General features: G+C 44.2%; 1 long non-coding RNA gene across 1 annotated transcript in view; it reads right to left on the reverse strand.

Annotated features, from left to right (window-relative positions):
* Nucleotides 1-1,101: 1,101 nt before the first annotated feature.
* LOC132210949 (uncharacterized) overlaps nt 1,102-20,592 on the reverse strand; it is a 153,762-nt gene continuing 134,271 nt past the window's right edge. Inside the window, exon 3 of the long non-coding RNA XR_009447203.1 lies at nt 1,102-1,242. This is a non-coding gene — a long non-coding RNA (uncharacterized LOC132210949). The remainder of the gene's footprint in view (nt 1,243-20,592) is intronic.

The following is a 20,592-nucleotide window of genomic DNA, read 5'->3' on the forward strand; positions in this document are numbered from 1 at the left end:
GCAGGCACAGTTGTAAAAATTAAGAAATTTTGCGAAGTACGGGAACAGGGAAAGTTTGGGGGGATATGGGACAAGCACAGGCAAGTAGAACTACTTTAGTTTGGGATGATGACCGGTGTGGACAAGTTGGAACAAAAGGCCTGTGTCCACACTGTATGATTCCATGACTAGTGGGACCACAGTCCTGCAAGTCGTTTACAAAGACCAAGGACATTAAATCAGCCAACTGATCGGCCTTTCTGCTCCATCAATAGCCATGAGTTCACTGAGGGCAAATAAACAACAGCCTTTTTCCAGAACTTAGGCCCTCAATCCAAAGGTGCACAGGTGAGGTGAATTGGCCATGCTAAATTGCCCATGGTGTTCAGGGAGGTGTAGATTAGGCGGGTTATCGGGAGACGGGTCTGGGTGGGATACACTGAGGGTTGGTGCGGACTTGTTGGGCCAAAAGGGCCTGTTTGCACACTGTAGGGATTCTAAGATGATTTATTCCTCCCTGTGCTGAATGGCTAGATTTAACACAAATGCTTAGGTACATAAATTTGCAAGAAATATTCATGTGTGGAAACACCAACCTGGTCAAACCAGCTCGCTGACCGGCAAGTTCTAGGCAACATTGTGCAGAAACTCTTGTTCTCATTCTTGTTGACCCAAGGTGGAATAGATTCCAGGCACACAGGACAGGCTGGGACTTCTTTCAGTGGAGTGTAGGAGGTTGAAGGGTAACCTTATTAGAGCTCTATAAAATCATGAGGGGCATTGATGAGGTGCGTAGCAAAGGTCTATTCCCAAGGACGGGGAAGTTCAAAACTAAGGAGCATGATTTTAAAGTCAGAGGAGAAAGGCACAAGGGGCAACTTGGTTTTTGGTTTGTACCTGGAATGCACAGAAAGAGGACGGTGTGGATACAGGTACAAATACAACATTTTAAAGACATTTCGACAGGTACATGAAAGAGCAAGGTTCAGAGGCACATAGGCCAACCACAAGCAGATGGAACTAGTTTGGTTTGGGAATATGGTTGGCATAGGCTGGTTGGACCAAAGGGTCAGTTTCCACGCTGGCTTACTCCATGACACAAGGTCAGCTACTTACTGCAGGGGATCGCAAGAGTCTTCTTCTACAAAAGACACGAGCTCAGGCACTGCAGGTGGGTAGTTCTGTGCACAGTCACCTGAGATTCCAACATCTTCCACCCACTCATAACTCTGAAGCTTCCGGTGTCACGATGGTTGCATAGATCTGTTGGTAGGGAAAAATTATAACAAAGGAAATTAACAGCCTTGTTGAATTGGTCAACCAAGTTTGCCAAAAGCAGGTCTATTTACAAGAGCAAAGCTACCACTGCCTGGACACAAAGAATAGCTTGTTATTCTTCTCTACATTTCATTGCAAATTAAAATGAGAAAAGACAGTCTTAAAACCAAAGACTGCTGCAAGCGATCCGATAATCATTGTGAGCATTGTTTACACAGCTGCTGGTTGCAGCAGTAGTTGCAGTATAATCTGAACGGCAGCTGGGGCTGAAGGATAAACCACAAATAGAGCTTTGGCTGCCAACAAGTTGCCAATTGGTTTTTCGACTGGAGGCTGGTTATTGATGACAAAAGGTCCACCGATGTGATTAGTTCTCAGGTAGGTGAACAGCTTAGGTCTGTCAACAAGCTCAGACCTCCATCTCTGAAGCTCTCCCTCTCCCAGAGTAAAAACACTTCAATTCCTGAAGAAAACCAACTTAACTTTTTTTTTTAAGCACTTTATGTAAGCAGTGGCCTTTCATGAATAAGTTGGAGACCTTTTATAAAGAGAACCAGCCATCTTGCGCCTCGTGTAAACCAGTGGAAGTATCCAAAAAGCAGATGACTGAACAACAGTTTTCCGACCAGCACAAGAGCCATTTCAGCGAATTCTGTGAACAGAGGCCATGGATCTACTTTCCCAGTTTTTCCTCCATCAATAGCACACATTTCCTTTTCACACTACGTATCAGTATTTTACTTATGTCAGAATGCAACAGAATTAGAATTTTAACTCGTACAGTTACATATAATTGTTTACTCACAGTTGGAGGCTAACTATTTGTACTAATTAGAGATTCTTAAGTACAGAAACCTGGTCTGTTCTGCCAACCTGGGTCTAAACGATAGGTAAACGCAGGAATTTTGCTTACGTCAACAAGATCATAACCTTGTGACAATTCCAGGAATAGCACCACTTGATTTCCCGGGCACTACTCTAGTAAAGTGCAACATCTGTGACACAGCCAATAGTTCGGGAGACCAAAGTATCAACAGATTAACTTCTCTCCTCCAAGTTTGGGAAAGGGAGCTATTCTCTACCGGATAGCACCATGAACGGTGGTGGCTAATTGTTACTACCTCAGCTGAGTATTGGAGACCATCACATCACGGTCTAATTTTGTTTTCACTCGGCAGCTAAACTAGTTCACCATCCAACAGAGGCCAATGGATGATGTTATATATCAGCGTAATTTTTTTTAAAAAAAGCCTTGAACTGTAGTGAGGTGGTTTGGGATTGAACTAACTATTAAGTTTAGCCATCTGGCGTGCAATTATATATCAAGATATTTCTACAGACCAGTGGTACATCCAAGGGACTTCCTAAAAGAATAAAGACAAAGCTTCCATGGTTTTGGCCCAACAACAATATTGCTATATAACATGCAATGAATGTACAATTTATATTTTACAAGCAGAGTTACCATGGCAGAGGGGGGCAGGGAAATTGAATATTCCCAATTTCCACTAAATAGGAAATACAATCCAGACGCCATAGATTTCTCAAACACTCTTCCCAATTGTTAAAATTACAGTGGACTATCAACCTTCAGAATAGATTACAATTCTTCATGTTTGCTAAGTTGGCTGTCAAACTCTACTCTAAGAACTGCTCTGTTGTAGGGCTGCATCAAGAATTGTTTCTTTGCTTGCTGAGCACCTTGCTGCGTCCACATTCCCCTGCACCCAAACAGAATTCATTCTCACACCCCCACACCCGATAATTCCAGCTCTTCAGCAGAGAACCTCACTGACTCGATGAGGCTCCTTCTCCAGGCTCCAATCCTGCACAGTTGCATCAAGGAATTTCTGCTTGGCAGATTTTAAAGCCCAACTCACTCGTTACATTGTTGATTCTCACACGTTTCTTAGGAGCTCAAAATCACAGAAGGGTACAGATAAGGTCAAAGACAGATGTCTTTTCCCAAGGGTAGGGAATTTCAACACTAGGGGGCCATATTTTTTAAGGTGAGAGGTGAAAGACTTGCAGACGATGAGAGGTTTTTGTTGTTTTTTTAAAAAACATGGAGTGGTTCATGAGTGGAATGAGCTTTCAGAGGAAGTGGTGGCTGTGGGTACGGTTACAATGTTTAACATACCTTAAGACAAGGACATCAAGAAGGTTTGGAGGGATATAGGCCTAGCACAGGCCGGTGGGACTAGTTTAATTTGGGATTATCGTAGGCCTCGGACTGGTTGGACAGAAAGGTCTGTTTCTGTGCTGTGTGATTCCTCGCTGCTTCTCCCAATAGAGAGGGACAGCAAACATCCCAGTTTCTCAACTGTCCAAGACTTGAGAGTCTCGACTCCTACATTTAGCTGTCCGAGAACTCCTTCTGAGTTCCAACATCGCATGGACATCCTACATTTTAAACACCTCACTAAAGATGTACTACATGAGAAGCTGTGCAGTCCAGCTGCCTTTCCATAGTACAGCTGCTTGTAGAATTCCTTACATGGAGTGTGCTTCTCTACCTGTCAGCCTTTTTCCAACTGCCTCTGACTATCCGGAGTGGCCTGTGGAAAACTCAGCAATAAATTTTTATGCCCAGTAAATTGCCAAGCAGAACGGAACATAGCTTATAATGTGGAACAGCCAAACACAGTCACTTTGGAATGGAGCGTAACCTGCAGGTTGCATTCTCACATCACGCTGGGAGTAGATTATTGTCTCACAACCCCCTGGAGAAAGGCAAATGTTGTGAATATGCACTTGGGATTTTAGAAGAATTTCCAGGAGCTATTGACATGATAATTGAATGTAACAAGAAGTGAAGTAGGAGAGATAGAGGTAGCAAGGTGTAGAGCTGGATGAACACAGCAGGCCAAGCAGCATCATAGGGGCAGGAAAGACATTTTGAGCCCAGACACCCGACAGAAGTTTGTTAAATGCAAGCAAAGTAGGATGAGACTGGATGGTTGTTTTACATGCTGTGTTTCCAAGGGTACTGCATCATGACTCCAACAGTCTTCAGATGTTGCTCCATATGACCTAGTGTAGGCCAACTCGAAAACTTGCTGATGATGCATACCTAGGTAGGTTGGCAATCTAAGGTAGATTTGCAATCAGTTCAAATCCAAATAGGCTGTAGAGTGCGCACAAGGTACAGTTTTCTCTAATGAAGCAGCAAAAAGTATCAAAGTGATCCAAAGCACACAGTGCGCATTCACCCAAAGAACGGGAACATGTTGTTACAAGGAAAAGCTTAACTCTGGCATTGCTTACAATCAAGCAGAGAAGCAGGCAGCAAAGAGCTTGAGCAGAGACTTCTGTACAACTCGGCCATGTTTTGGCTGAACAAATTAAGCTAGTCAGTTGAGACGGCAGTGATCAAAAGGCCAGTGGTATAAAAATGGCAAAGGAGGAGACCAGAATGTAAGGAGAGCAGAGTATTGAGTTCCTCACATACTCATTGCTAGAACATGGAATGCCTGTATGCTTGGGAGTAGCAGAAATAGACAACTGGATCTTTTGAGAAAATGCAAAAATTTTTGCACAAGAGAGTTAGATTCATCAGGCCAGCAGTGGGATGAGCTTTGGACTGCTCGCGATGAGTCGGCATTAGCTTTGATGGACTGAATGCATTATTCTGAATCCTCCTCATTTTAGAGACAATGAGAAGCATTGGTAATGTGGCTGTCACAGCCTTCAGATTTATCTGTTGCAATATGCATTTTCCTCGCACTAGATTAGAATAAATTAATGCTTCCTCAGTTGACATTTCTCAACTTGATTTTGCTGCACGAGACACTGACGTATAGACAAACAGAAAGGGGGACATCGGGTTTTAATAAAAGCAGCTTTGTAATTAGAGGTGGGCTGAGCAAGGAGCAACCCTAATTCAGCGGGCAGAGAGTTCTGAGATGGCAGCCAATCAAACAAAACAGGAGCAGGCCATTTCGGCCCTTCAAGCCTGTTCCATTACTTAATACAATTTGATGTGAAGGTGCCGGTGTTGGATTGGAGTGGACCATGTCACAAGTCTCATGGCATGAGGCTATCGTCCTGCAAGTTTACTTGGAATCTCAAGTTTTCGGAGCACAGCACCTTGGTCATGTGATCAGGCTGACCATCCAACTCAGTCCCCTGTTCCTGCTTTCTCCCCATGTCCTTGGATGCCTGTAGCCCTAAGTGGTCCTGCCGTAGTTCAAATAGAGCGCCCAAAAAGGGAGGCCCCAAAGAGGTTCTTTGGTGCCCACTGGAAGGTTGCCAGGCTTTTGTGGCCAGTCTCGAACCTTCCCTCTTCCCCATCTCGTCGAATGCCATTTGAAAGGAAGGAAGGAAGTCATTTAGTCGGCTGGCTGCTGGACAGCATTCACATTCCCTGCTGCTGGTGAAAAAAACAAGGGAAGGCGTCGGGCCTCCAATGCCATTTGGTCTTTCTGCCTCCTACCACCCACAAAAGGGCTGCTAAACAAGGACATAATGGCATCAGAGGTGTGCTTGCATTGTCTCTTTTCAGGGGACTTGCAGCTATGCACCTCGACAAACAGGGTAGTTAACCTGGCTAAGGGAAGAAATACAGGAATCTAGCACCCGCTGCTGTGACAAATGGGTCTCAGAAAGGAACGTTCCGATTAAGTCGCCGAGCGCAGATTGAGTATCCCCTCGCACGATGATTACACACAAGAGCGTGGTACATTACTAAAAGCTTCATTACCATGGGAACCGTTGTTTTTTTTGACATATTAATAGCTCCTGAGGTATTCCATGCAAATCGCTCCCAATGACATTAATACAAGGTGCCAAAGATGCTGGAAATCAGAAGCAAAGACAAAGTGAGCCAGGAAGCTGGGGGGGTACTTCTCTGCATCCACAGTGAGAGAAAACAGCAAGTCAGGTCAACGAGTCAATTTTGAATGGAATTCTATGTCTACTGCAGCCAATAAACTGATGAGGTTTTGGTTTGATTTCGACTCTTCAACATACTTTCGTCCCCTCGATCGCCTGGCTACGGCCTGGATAGTTCACTGGAGCTCCCCGGGGTGCATTCTGACCACAGTTCCTCGACACGGAGGCTGTTCCAATTGCTGCTTTATTCTCATTGTATCAGAGCCTAAGAAACAGGAACAGCGAAAGGCCTTTTAACCCTTTAGGCACATGCTGCCATTTGACAAGGTCATGGCTGATCTTGCAGGCGACCCCAATGTTTCTGCACTACCCCCACCCAACACCCTGTAACTCTTCATCTGCAGTAAGCTATCAACCTCAGTCTTGAACATACTCCACAGGTGAGTCTCTAATCCGATTCGAGACCTGTCAGGATTGTATTCACCACAAGCTAATGCTCAATCTTGCTACGATAACATCTCAGCTTCTCTCCCGATTGCAAACACACGAGCAAAGAAAGTAATCCAACTGAAATTTTAACCTTAACTGGCCACAAAATTGAACTGTTTCATTTTCCCTTCTACCTCATTGTTTAGGTTGGAAAAAGTAAATTCAATGATTCCCACATTCAAACGCAAAGTAACCCTTGTTCTGACCAAGGTATTCATCGTAGGACAGTTTGCCACCAAAGAGCTAATGCAGACAGCATGGGCCAAATGGTTGGTCTCTGTACCACAACACTGCTGTCAACCTGTAAAGCACAGGAGCAGTTGAGCTCATTTTCCAATACATTTCTGTGTTAAACATAGATCTAAGAGTGCATCTTGATGGAAATATTGACATACAAACTAATCTTGGTTTCCAAAGTAGTTAATCAAGTGGGAAAGAAAAGAGCAGCCCCGCAGCCCAATGCAGTTTAGCTCTGAACCAAATTTCCAACAATTACCTGACAAATATTCGAAGTCATAAATGATTCGAGGGGATAAAACATGTATAAAGAAATTAAAGACAAAGTTGGTGGAAAAGCCCAGGTCTAGCACCATCTGTGAAGGTTAAAAAATCAGAGGTAATGTTTCAGGTCCGGTGAGCTTTCCTCAGAACCCAACTTGAAACATGAACTGTTTTCTCCTCCACAGATGCTGCCAGACCTGCTGAGCTTTTCCACTAACTTTGTTTTTGTTCCTGATTTACGGCACCCGCAGTTCTTACGGTTTTTACTCTGTAAAAGGAATTGTTTTTGCTTGCTCAACCGAGATGATGTTACCAGGATTCACTTCTGCCCTGGTTTTCCCTCATCCTTCTGCCATTCTGGAGTGTAAAACATCAGAGAAGATTTAGTTATTGATATGTCCCTTCACACTAAGGTGACAAAAGAGCAGTACGGACAAACTCGAGGAATTTCTTGTCCAAAATGCACAAAAGCATTATAGCGAAGAAAAGAATAACAGCAGTTTACCAGTGAATGTAATGAGAAGTAACAGCGTTATTACTCTAAAGGGCAGTGCTGCTCCCTTCCAAAAAGTCATCAGTGGACACATTGAGAAAGTTATGCCCAGGTCTTCCAAGTTTTCTCCAGGCCAGGCAGATCAATGGCATGGACAGCATATAAATGAATGCTCCAAAAATACTACCATCATGTAAAGCATGCAAAATATTTTGACCAAGGATTGCGTACAGAAAAGCAAGCACAGGGAGAAGTGCCATCAGGAGATTGAGTTGAGGAAGAACTTCTTCACACAAAGCATCATGAACCTGGGGAAGTCCCCGCCCAGCGAAGCACTTGAGGCTGACCTACTGAATGTTTTTAAAGGCAACAATAGACAGATTTTTGAACAGTAAAGGAGTTAAAGATTGTGGCAAGTGGGTGGGTAAGTGGAGCCAAGTCTGCACCAAGATTATCCACGATCTTACTGAATGGCAGAGCAGGCTCGCTGGGCCAGATAGGATCTGGGATCAGTCATAAGAACATGAGAAACAGGAGCTGGAGTAGGCTCCCGTTTCTTACGTCCTCATGACTGATCCCACTACTGTGGCTTCACTGCACAAAGCATGACCGAAGTCAACGTGGGTAACTTTATACCAAAACATCATATCATCATCAGGCAATATGCCTGCCTGCTCTGGAGTCAATGCAAAAACTCAACATTCCCCTTTTCCCTTCGAAGAAATGGAAACCCTTTCTAACAATATGTACAACGGAAAATATAGACACATTCCCCTCGACGAATGGTGGATGTACGACTTAGCCAAATCAAGTCCTTGGGCAGCTCAGAGTCAGAGACCTCAGCCTGTGAGATGAATGCACTGCTGATTAGCTTTGCAGGACTTCACTTTTGCCCATTCCAACATGACGTGAGGTCAACTGAATGTATAAACATAACCCTCTTCCACAAACCCAATGTGTTGGTAAGAAAAATCTCAGATTCACATGCTTAGTCTTGGATCACACTGCTAAGAGGAATCCATGCTAATTTGTAATGTTCTTTTCACAGAAATGGAATCCCTTCAGAGTGGAAATAGGCCCTTCGGCCCAACCCTCGAAGCATCCTACCCAGACCCATCCTTCTATCCCACCCAAGCTCCAAATCCCTGCACAAGGCAATTTGGCATGGCCAAGCCACCTACCCTGCATATGTTTGGACTGTGCATGGAAACCCATGCAGACATGGGGAGAACGTGCAAACTGCACACAGACAGTCGCCCGAAGATGAAATCAAATGTGGGCCCCTGGCGCTGTGAAGCAGCAGTGCTAAACACTGTGCTGCCATTTCTTGCCTCTTTCCAACAGGTCAGAGAGAGGTGGGGGTGGGGGGCAGTGGTGGAAAAGAGAGGATATGAGAGCTGCTGGTGAAGCTAAGCCATTGCCTCCAGAAGCAGTGTGCTTCTATTCCCGAGCACATCTTGACATAAAGCTTGTGTTGTGTTATTATCAATGGTCTGCCTTTAGGAGAGACATTTCTGAAGAATCCCAGCAGTCTCAGGATGTCATAAACATACTAGATCAGTGATGCATTGGATAGATGATCTTTGTGAAAGCTGCTGCATCTCATGATCAGCTGATCTAGATGGTCGAATCTACTCTGCTTAGCCGAGAACAATGAACAAGATCAACATTAAGACGATGTTCATCAAGTTCAGATTCCACAATGTATCAATCTGTGGGCCTTAAAAAGGTTGCCTTGGTCCATACCAAGGTTTGTAATTTGGCTCGGAATGTCAGAAAAAGAATTTTGGGATCTTGGTTGTTATTGCACCTCTATGTTGTAGTCTTGACATTTACAAGCAGATGTTGCAATTCCATATCATTTTGAATGGTTTGCGGCTGTATACGTAGTGAAATGCTTGCTGAACAGGTATGAATGCAACCACTGTACCCTGAAAAACAGAGCAAAGTTCCCTTTCAATGGAGTAGTCCATCCACATTGCTGTAATGGCTTCAGAACCAAATACACGAGGGTTGTCATCCTGCCACAGACAACACCCCAAGGCCTTTACTGAATGTAGTAAGCTTTCAAGAATTATTAATATTAAAGGAAGCAGATAGAGCATTTTTAAAAGACTGAAAATGATGATCTTCCAGCCACATGCAGAGTACGTTTTTATGAATTAGGTCTCAATGAGGAGGTCCCTTAGCAAAATTCAGAACGTAGAGCGATATAAAGTTGGAGAACCCTAAATACCTTTGTGAACTGTCTCTGTGGAATAGATATCTTCAGTACAAATTCTACTTTGGTTCAGTTTGGGCCATGCCATTTGACAAGACGACTGAACTAAAGAAACTGATGTGCTCACGGTGATTTGACTGTAACTGCTGACACAAGGACACATTTCCGCACCTCTGTCCTGAGTTGGCAGAGATTTGTCTCACGGTCATGTTTACTACTTCCAAGGACTACAATGTCATCTGTGATACAGAGACAACCTGGTAGGTTTGTGACAATATCATCTATAAGTTGGAACACAGAACATAGAACAGTACAGCACGGAACAGGCCCTTCAGCCCACGACATTGTGCCGACCATTGATCCTCATGTATGCACCCTCAAATTTCTGTGACCATATGCATGTCCAGCAGTCTCTTAAATGACCCCAATGACCTTGCTTCCACAACTGCTGCTGGCAACGCATTCCATGCTCTCACAACTCTCTGTGTAAAGAACCCGCCTCTGACATCCCCTCTATACTTCCCTCCAACCAGCTTAAAACTATGACCCCTCGTGTTAGCCATTTCTGCCCTGGGAAATAGTCTCTGGCTATCAACTCTACCTATGTCTCTCATTATCTTGTATACCTCAATTAGGTCCCCTCTCCTCCTCCTTTTCTTCAATGAAAAAAGTCCGAGCTCAGTCAACCTCTCTTCATAAGATAAGCCCTCCAGTCCAGGCAGCATCCTGGTAAACCTCCTCTGAACCCTCTCCAAAGCATCCACATCTTTCCTATAATACGGCAACCAGAACTGGACGCAGTATTCCAAGTGCGGTCTAACCAAAGTTTTATAGAGCTGCAACAAGACCTCACGACTCTTAAACTCAATCCCCCTGTTAATGAAAGCCAAAACACCATATGCTTTCTTAACAACCCTGTCCACTTGGGTGGCCATTTTAAGGGATCTATGTATCTGCACACAAAAATCCCTCTGTTCCTCCACACTGCCAAGAATCCTATCCTTAATCCTGTACTCAGCATTCAAATTCGACCTTCCAAAATGCATCACCTCGCATTTATCCAGGTTGAACTCCATCTGCCACCTCTCAGCCCATCTCTGCATCCTGTCAATGTCCCGCTGCAGCCTACAACAGCCCTCTACACTGTCAACGACACCTCCGACCTTTGTGGCATCTGCAAACTTGCTGACCCATCCTTCAATCCCCTCATCCAAGTCACTAATAAAAATTACAAACAGTAGAGGCCCAAGGACAGAGCCCTGTGGAACACCACTCACCACTGACTTCCAGGCAGAATATTTTCCTTCTACTACCACTCACTGTCTTCTGTTGGCCAGCCAATTCTGTATCCAGACAGCTAAGTTCCCCTGTATCCCATTCCTCCTGGCCTTCTGAATGAACCTACCATGGGGAAACCTTAACAAATGCCTTGCTGAAGTCCATATACACCACATCCACAGCTCGACCCTCATCAACTTTTCTAGTCACATCCTCAAAGAACTCGATAAGGTTTGTGAGGCATGACCTGCACCTCTTAAAGCCGTGTTGACTGCATTTAATCAAGCCATGCTCTTCCAGATGGTCATAAATCCTATCCCTCAGAATCCTTTCTAACACCTTGCAGACGACAGACGTGAGACTTACTGGTCTGTAATTGCCGGGGATTTCCCTATTTCCTTTCTTGAAGAGAGGAATTACATTTGCCTCTCTCCAGTCCTCAGGTACGACTCCAGTGGAGAGCGAGGATGCAAAGATCTTCGCAAGTGGCGAAGCAATTGCATTTCTCGCTTCCCAAAGCAGCCGAGGACAAATATGGTCCGGGCCTGGCGACTTGTCAATCTTAACGTTTGACAAGATTTTCAGCACATCAGCTTCCTCTATCTCTATCCATTCCAGCATGCACACCTGCTCTTCAAAGGTTTCATTCACTACAAAGTTCGTTTCTTTCGTAAAGACAGAAGCAAAAAACTCATTTAGGGCTTCCCCTACCTCCTCAGGCTCCACACACAAGTTCCTTATGCTATCCCTGATCGGCGCTACTCTTTCTTTAACCAATCTCTTATTCCTCACCTAAGTGTAAAATGCCTTTGTGTTCTCCCTAATCCGTTCTGCCAAGCCTTTCTCGTGCCCCCTCCTGGTTCTCCTCAGACCATTTTTGAGCTCTTTCCTCGCCTGCCTGTAATCCTCTAGAGCTGAGCTTGACCCTAGCTTCCTCCACCTTATGTAAGCTACCTTCTTCCTTTTGACGAGAAGCTCCACCGCTCTCGTCATCCAAGGTTCCTTTATCTTACCCCTTCGTGCCTGTCTCAGAGGGACATATTTACTCATCACTCACAACAACTGTTCCTTAGACAGTCTCCACATGTCTATAGTTCCCTTACCATGGAACAATTGCTCCCAGTCCATGCTTCCTAACTCATGTCTAATCGCATCATAGTTTCCTCTTCCGCAATTAAATATCCTCCCATTTTGCCTAATCCTCTCCTTCTCCATAGCTATGTAGAATGTGAGGCAGTTATGGTCACTATCACCAAAACGCTCTCCCACCACAAGATCTGATACCTGTCCCGGCTCGTTTCCGAGCACCAAGTCTAGAATGGCCTCTCCCCTCGTCGGCCTGTCAACGTACTGCGTTAGGAAACCCTCCTGAACACACCTTACAAAAACAGCTCCATTCAAATCTTCTGCTCAAAGGAGGTTCCAATCAATATTGGGAAAGTTAAAGTCACCCATTACAACAACCCTACTACGTGCACACTGCTCCAAAATCTGTCGACCTATGCTTTCTTCAATCTCCCTGCTGCTATTGGGGGGCCTGTAGTAAACCCCTAACGAGGTGACTACTCCCTTGCTGTTCCTAATTTCCACCCATACTGACTCAGTAGGCAGATCTTCCTCGACAATGGAAGCTTCTGTAGCTGTGATACCCTCTCTGATTAGTAGTGCTACACCCCCTCCTCTTTTTTACCCCCCCCTCCCTATTCTTTTTAAATGCTCTAAACCCTGGAACATCCAGCAACCATTCCTGTCCCTGAGAAACACGTGTCTGTTATGGCCACAACATCATAGCACCAGGTACTGATCCATGCTCTAAGTTCATCACTTTTATTCCTGATACTCCTTGCGTTAAAGCAAACACACTTTAACTGATCCCTCGGTTCCTTCCCAGGAAAATCCTTCCCACTAGCTGGTCTACCTCTTGCTACTGCCTCACCTGCATCAACTCTCACCTCCGGTGTACAGCTCAGGTTCCCACCCCCCTGCCATACTAGTTTAAACCCTCTCGAACTACTCGAGCAAACCTTCCACCCAGGACATTGGTCCCCTTCCAGTTCAGATACAACCCGTCCTTCTTGTACAGGTCCCACCTTCCCCAAAAGGGAACCCAATTGTCTACATATCTGAAGCCCTCCCTCCTTCACTAGCTGCGCAGCCACGTGTTAAGCTGCGCCCACTCCCTGTTCCTTGCCTTGCTATCTCGTGGCACCAGTAGTCAACTAGAGAACACTACTCTGTTCATCCTGCTTTGCAGCTTCCATCCTAACTCCCTGAAATCACTTTTTATATGGTCAATCCTTTTTCTGGCTATATCATTAGTGCCAATATGTAATACAATTTCTGGCTGTTCGCCCTCCCTTTTTAGAACCTTATACACCCGATCAGAGACGTCCCGGACCCTGGCACCAGGGAGGCAACATACCTTCTGGGAATCCCGATCCTGACCACAAAATCTCCTGTCAATTCCCTAACTATGGAGTCCACTACCACGAGTGCTTTTCTATTCTGCCCCCTTCCCTTCGTTGCCACAGTGTCAAGCATGTTGTTGGAATACACTGATTGGAATATAGCCTGTTTTCAGTTCAGGATAATCGAGAATGGACATGAACTTGGAAAATGCAGTGACTAAAAGCTTTCAAGTGGTTCAGAGGACTCCTGACGGGGGAGAGAAGTTGATGTAATTTATCTTTGAGAAAAAGGAGAATGAAAGTTATTCTCTCAGGCCAACGGTTTGAAATATGCACTATCCAGATGAGGAGGATTAGGATAGAAACGCACAGGCTATTCCCAAACTGAGAAAATCTAAGCTCTCAGTTTTTGCAGTATTCACTGTACAGTACTTCACAACTCAAAACAGAACAACTGTGAAGAATCTGCAACATCACACAGCAAGACTTAACACTGTTTCTCTGGACAGTAACTGCCATAAAATGGTACTGATGGGGAATAAAATTGTTTCAGAGACAGTAGGAACTGCAGATGCGAGAGAATCTTAGATATCAAAGGTGTAGAGCTGGATGAACACGTTAGCCCAGCAGCATAAGAGGAGCAGGAAAGCTGACATTTCGGGCCTAGACCCTTCTTCAGAAAATAGTGTGTTTCGGTGGGTACCTCACAAACTGTGTTCTCTAACTAGATTACCCTGTGGCTGTATTTGACTACGTTTCAGACAATGACCACTGCATGAAATAAAAATAGCGATCTATCAGACCAGATTTAATTCTGGGATCTGACTTGTGTCCAAGTATCCTAAGTTGGGATCACAATAAAGTGAGGCGACACGTTTGTCGCGGTCCTTTCTGAAAGAAAAAAAAAAGTGTTTACGGGCAACTAAAATATTCCACAAGCCTTTCAGGGAAGTTGGCTTCAGGTAAATTATATTCTTGATATTGGTGTTATGAACTGCATCTCATCAGTTGATTTTTTTTCTCAGCTAGGCTTCATCGGTATGACAAACTCAAGCGTGCACATCCTGAAATTGACATTAACTTGAAATTTCATCTTTAATGTAGTGAGCTTGGCCAGAGGTCGTGTTCCTCATTAATGGAAAATCCTCTAATATTTGTAATGAGGATTAAGAAAAATAGAACTCCGAACTGTTCTTCTGTTGAGGTTATTGCACTTCATGGAACATATGCCACTAAGATCAGGTTCTTATTGAGAAAAACATCAAGTTTATTAACAGTAACTTATACATTGACACATTGCAGACCTCCATATCATCTGGGGTTTGAACTGAACACTGAAGTATTTTCTACACAACCTGTTCAGAGATATCTCTGGAGCAGGTGGGAACTGGTACCCAGGTCTCCTGGCCAACAAGTAAAGGCATTACTACTTCACCTGGAGGAGCCTCATCACAGTGGACTCCACACAGATTCCATTATATTGAGTGACCAAGGGCAAGTTAAATATCTTTACACCAGAATGTCAAGTTGTGACTTCATCTAACGATCCTAAAAAGGCACACCACGTGTCCTGTCTGCAATCTGAGCAGCAACACTGATATATAGAGATCATGGAAACAGCAGATGGAGAACCCAAGATAACAAAGTGTGGGGCTGGATGAACACAGCAGGCCAAGCAACATCTCAGGGGCACAAGAGCTGATATTTTGGGCCTAGACCCTTCATCAGAGCTTTGTTAACACTGATATATAGTTTCATGAAGGCCAGAATTACACAGAGTCCAAAAATGCTTCTAAGCAAGCTGTTAAATGTTGGAAAGAGAAATTTTGAAAATAAGATGTGGATGCTTTGGAGAGGGTTCAGAGGAGGTTTACCAGGATGCTGCCTGGACTGGAGGGCTTATCTTATGAAGAGAGGTTGACTGAGCTCGGTCTCTTTTCATTGGAGAAAAGGAGGAGGAGAGGGGACCTAATTGAGGTATACAAGATAATGAGAGGCATAGATAGAGTCGATAGCCAGAGACTATTTCCCAGGGCAGAAATGGCTAGCACGAGGGGTCATAGTTTTAAGCTGGTTGGTGGAAAGTATAGAGGGGATGTCAGAGGCAGGTTCTTTACGCAGAGAGTTGTGAGAGCATGGAATGCGTTGCCAGCAGCAGTTGTGGAAGCAAGGTCATTGGGGTCATTTAAGAGACTGCTGGACATGCATATGGTCACAGAAATTTGAGGGTGCATCCATGAGGATCAATGGTCGGCACAACATTGTGGGCTGAAGGGCCTGTTCTGTGCTGTACTGTTCTATGTTCTATGTTCTATGTTCTAAAAGCATGAAAGACGAACAGCGGCACAAACACGAGATCACAAATGATCTCAAAAGTTGTGACATTCAGCCATTCCAAAAGTCAGGCAAAGTCATCCCTCAAAATACACAATGCGGTTACAAGGTCAAGACCTGTTAACGAATGACTTGACACTTGCCACAGTCCACCCCCAAACTGCTCAGATCTTGCACTCTGACATAGCAATGCTGCAATACAAAACAAAAACTTGTATCCATTCCCAAGCATGGTCAGCTAAAACTTGGGCTGTGTTAACAATGTGCTCATCAGGACAACACATTGAACATCGGGCAGGACCGGTCAGCAGTGCAAACTCCCTATCCACCCAGATACTCAGTCCCACATGGGAGTGAAAATCCTATTCCTACCATCTCTGCTGCAACTAAAATAAGTCAACCATCCTGAAGCTCATATAGCAGCAACTTCGAAATAAACGCTAAGACTAAAATAACTTGACACTTACCACATGATGTCTAGTGAAAGAACATTACAACCTGAAATGCAAACTTCTCCTTCTCTGCACTTGGTGCCTGGGCTGTTTTTGCTACAAACGTTCCACGTTTATGATGTGCTTTAAACGAGAAGAGATTTCCCCAACATAGCCAAACAGAAATAAATCCGTAACAAATTCTTCACCACGGTCAGAATCTAGAACTCAATATCTGAAGGAATAGTTAAAGTCATGGAGTCATACAGCACAGAAACAGGCCCTTTGGTCCAACCAGTCAGTGCTGAGCATAATCCCAACTGAACAAGATCCCACCTGCCTGTTCCCAGACCATATCACTCTACATCTTTGCCATTCATGTCCCTATCTAAATGTCTTCCAAAAACATGAACTGTACCTACAAGAACCACACTGTGTAAAAAACAATTACGCACGTCTTTTTCAATCTTTCTCCTCTCACTTTAAAAATGTGCCCCAAGTCTTGAAATCCCCCATCCTAGGGAAAAGGCAACTACCATGAACTCTACCTATACCTCTCATTTTATAAACTTCTATCATGTCACCTCTCAACCTCCTACTCTCCATTTAAACAAGTCCCAGTCTAGCCTCTCTCTAACCTTCCATACCTGGCAACATCCTGTTAAATCTCTTCTGTACCCTCCTCCAACTTGATAATACACTTCCTCTAACTGGATGACCAGAACTGAGCACAGTATTCCAGAATAGGCCTCACCAATGTCCAATACAACCTCAGCTTGACATCCCAACTCCTATACTCAAACAACTGAGCCATGAAGGCAAGCGTGACAAATGCCTTTTTAACCATACTGTCCACATGCCAAATTCAAACAATTGTATCCCTGAACCCTTAAATCCCTCTGTTCTACCACACTACCCAAGGCCCTACCATTAATTGTATAAGCCCTACTCACATTTGTTGTACCAAAATGCGATAGTTCACAACACCGTCCTGGATAACTGTGCTTTTCTCAAGGGAAAACTAGAGCAACAATCACGGAAGGGCCACAGCACAGCAGGAAGCCAGTCAGCCCATCCTGACTGCACTGGCTCTGTTTCTATTTAAACAAAGTTGAAATGCTCAATCTCCCAATACCCTTGCGAATTCCTCTGCAGATGCTGCCTCGGCCACACTTCCAGGCAGGGCACTCCATCGGAAATTCATCTCCATGTGAAACGTTTTTGAAGGAGAAGGGAATGGAAGGTTATGTTGTTAGGGCAGTAGGAGATGGCTTGTTTCTTTGTTGTGCATTCTTAGCACTTAACGTTAACAACGATTGAGAGGGCTCGTGATTTCTTGAACAGCAAGACAAACAAATGGCACTGCTATTAAAACTACACAGCCACAATCTCAAAGAGAAAGTAGACTGACCCGCATATTACAAACTCAAATACAAGAGCATGCCGAGCATCTACCCTGCAGTTGGTGTGTCATAGTAACTGTGGTTCCATGTAAACTGGCTGCTGACACATCAAGTTGAAGATGATGATACATGGAATGACTGCTCGCCAAGACCACATCCCCTCGCAGAGTTTACAACTAGTAAAATAAAACAAACATTCTCATCAAGATCCTTCTTTTCTTTTAGTTGTCCTGTACACTGTTTTGCGTAAGCGGCACCCGAGGCGAAACCAATGCTGGTAGTGCTAGCCTGCGTCATTATCCCTGTTAATCAGCTTCAAGTGAGGTTGGGGTTTCACTGGAGGTGACAAGGTGAACCAAAGAATTCAGAGAAAAACCCAAGCAGTGATACCCAAGGCAAGTCTCGCAAAAGCTGTCCACATTTGTTAATGACTTGGACGAGGGGATTGAAGGATGGGTCAGCAAGTTTGCAGACGACACAAAGGTCGGAGGTGTCGTTGACAGTGTAGAGGGCTGTTGTAGGCTGCAGCGGGACATTGACAGGATGCAGAGATGGGCTGAGAGGTGGCAGATGGAGTTCAACCTGGATAAATGCGAGGTGATGCATTTTGGAAGGTCGAATTTGAAAGCCGAGTACAGGATTAAGGATAGGATTCTTGGCAGCGTGGAGGAACAGAGGGATCTTGGTGTGCAGATACATAGATCCCTTAAAATGGCCACCCAAGTGGACAGGGTTGTTAAGAAAGCATATGGTGTTTTGGCTTTCATTAACAGGGGGATTGAGTTTAAGAGTCGTGAGATCTTGTTGCAGCTCTATAAAACTTTGGTTAGACCGCACTTGGAATACTGCATCTAGTTCTGGGCGCCCTATTATAGGAAAGATGTGGATGCTTTGGAGAGGGTTCAGAGGAGGTTTACCAGGATGCTGCCTGGACTGGAGGGCTTATCTTATGAAGAGAGGTTGACTGAGCTTGGACTTTCTTCATTGGAGAAAAGGAGGAGGAGAGGGGACCTAATTGAGGTATACAAGATAATGAGAGGCATAGATAGAGTTGATAGCCAGAGACTATTTCCCAGGGCAGAAATGGCTAGCACGAGGGGTCATAGTTTTAAGCTGTTTGGAGGAAAGTATAGAGGGGATGTCAGAGGCAGGTTCTTTACGCAGAGAGTTGTGGGAGCATGGGATGCGTTGCCAGCAGCAGTTGTGGAAGCAAGGTCGTTGGGGTCATTTAAGAGACTGCTGGACATGTATATGGTCACAGAAATTTGAGGGTGCATACATGAGGATCAATGGTCGGCACAACATTGTGGGCTGAAGGGCCTGTTCTGTGCTGTACTGTTCTATGTTCTATGTTCTATGTTCTATTTGTCTCCCATCTTAGAGGATGACCACAAAGAATCAGCTGCTGCTGTGGCTCAATTGACATGCAAATGCCTTAATTTATCAATTACTCAGAACTGTTGCAACAACACTGTGCTTCCTTTGCCTTCTCTGCTTCCGCATTTAAACAAATTGGCTGCATCAGGTGCAAACAGTACTGTTTGGGCCAATATAAACCGGGGTGCATTGTTAAGCCATGGTTATGTAGATAACTGCGGCTGGAGATGAAGAATTACACTTTCCCCTCAATGAACTGTGCAAACAAGATTCTACACATAAACACATCCTGCAACCAAAGGTTTAAGTGATGCATGTTGAGTTGGGAACCTACACCTAAACAGAGGCTCAAGAATGAATTCCATGTGAAGGATCACTTGGTGAAATGCACATTTCCAGAGATGCAACAGATCAACAAAATGATTTTTGGAGGAAGCAGCAGGAGAAGTCAATTACTAATTATTGTTCACCAAACAGCAGTGAAATAAACACAGAGCCTCAACTGCCATTGCATTATCCCTTGGCTGACAGCAATTGCTGGCTGAAAGTTTCTAAATTTCTTCAACTACAAAAGGCACTTATTTTTAAAAGACTTATTACTCCAAACCAGTGACGCAATACTCCCATTCTGTAGGTGACTCACCTAATCTACTGCAACCCACAAATCATTGCATACTTTACAATCAAACCATCTTTAACGTAATCCTCTGCTGTCCTCGATAAAATTAATAGCTTTGCCAGACATTTCCAACACATCTCTGTACACATGCATATACGGTTCTTGCTCAATAGTTTTGCTCTCACATCAAGTAAAGTCTACAGTCACTATTTTAATGCAGAATTTGCAGACGAGAGCGATATCCCTTTTTGGGCAGCCTTTTGCTCAGGAACATGTTGACTTTGGGGATTTTGTTGCCACAAATTAATTCTGCACGTTCCAGGGCCTTTTACAACCCTATAAATAGAACCTACAGATACACATGAAATCGTTTCAGTGAACAAATCGTATTTCACACAGCTCCCATAAACATTGCTGTCCATCGATCAAAACCATGCCTTTAAAACACAGACTCCCCATCTCTTAGATACATGGGTGTGACTTAGCCATTATCATTATTTTCTGTAATTTAAAGGAATGCTTTTATGTAATGAATTATGAGGGTCTTTCACTGATGACATTCATGAATGTTCAAATCACAATTGCCAACCACCCACTCCTGCTTTTCTTTTAAATATTGGACAAACTTTCAATAGTATTAAGATAATTAGCTAAATGAAGGAATCAATCTACGAGCGATCGTATAGTGAATCCACACTGAATTGGTTTCAATGAAGTTAGGTGCAATTTTGAAGGGGAGATTTGCATTCGTATGGAAACTGTTACAAAATCAGCACGTCTGGTAAGAGATCAAAGACAAGGAGTGTCCCTCCATCACAGGAGGAAAGTAGGAACTGCAATGATGCTCAACAGTCATTTGCAATAAGCAGTTTGCATCCAAATGCAACAAGACCTGGACCAGACTGAGGCCTCAGTGGACATGTGCTGTACCAAGCAATGGCACTGTTA

The sequence above is a fragment of the Stegostoma tigrinum genome, chromosome 25 (genome assembly GCF_030684315.1).
Source record: "Stegostoma tigrinum isolate sSteTig4 chromosome 25, sSteTig4.hap1, whole genome shotgun sequence".
NCBI lineage: Eukaryota > Metazoa > Chordata > Chondrichthyes > Orectolobiformes > Stegostomatidae > Stegostoma > Stegostoma tigrinum.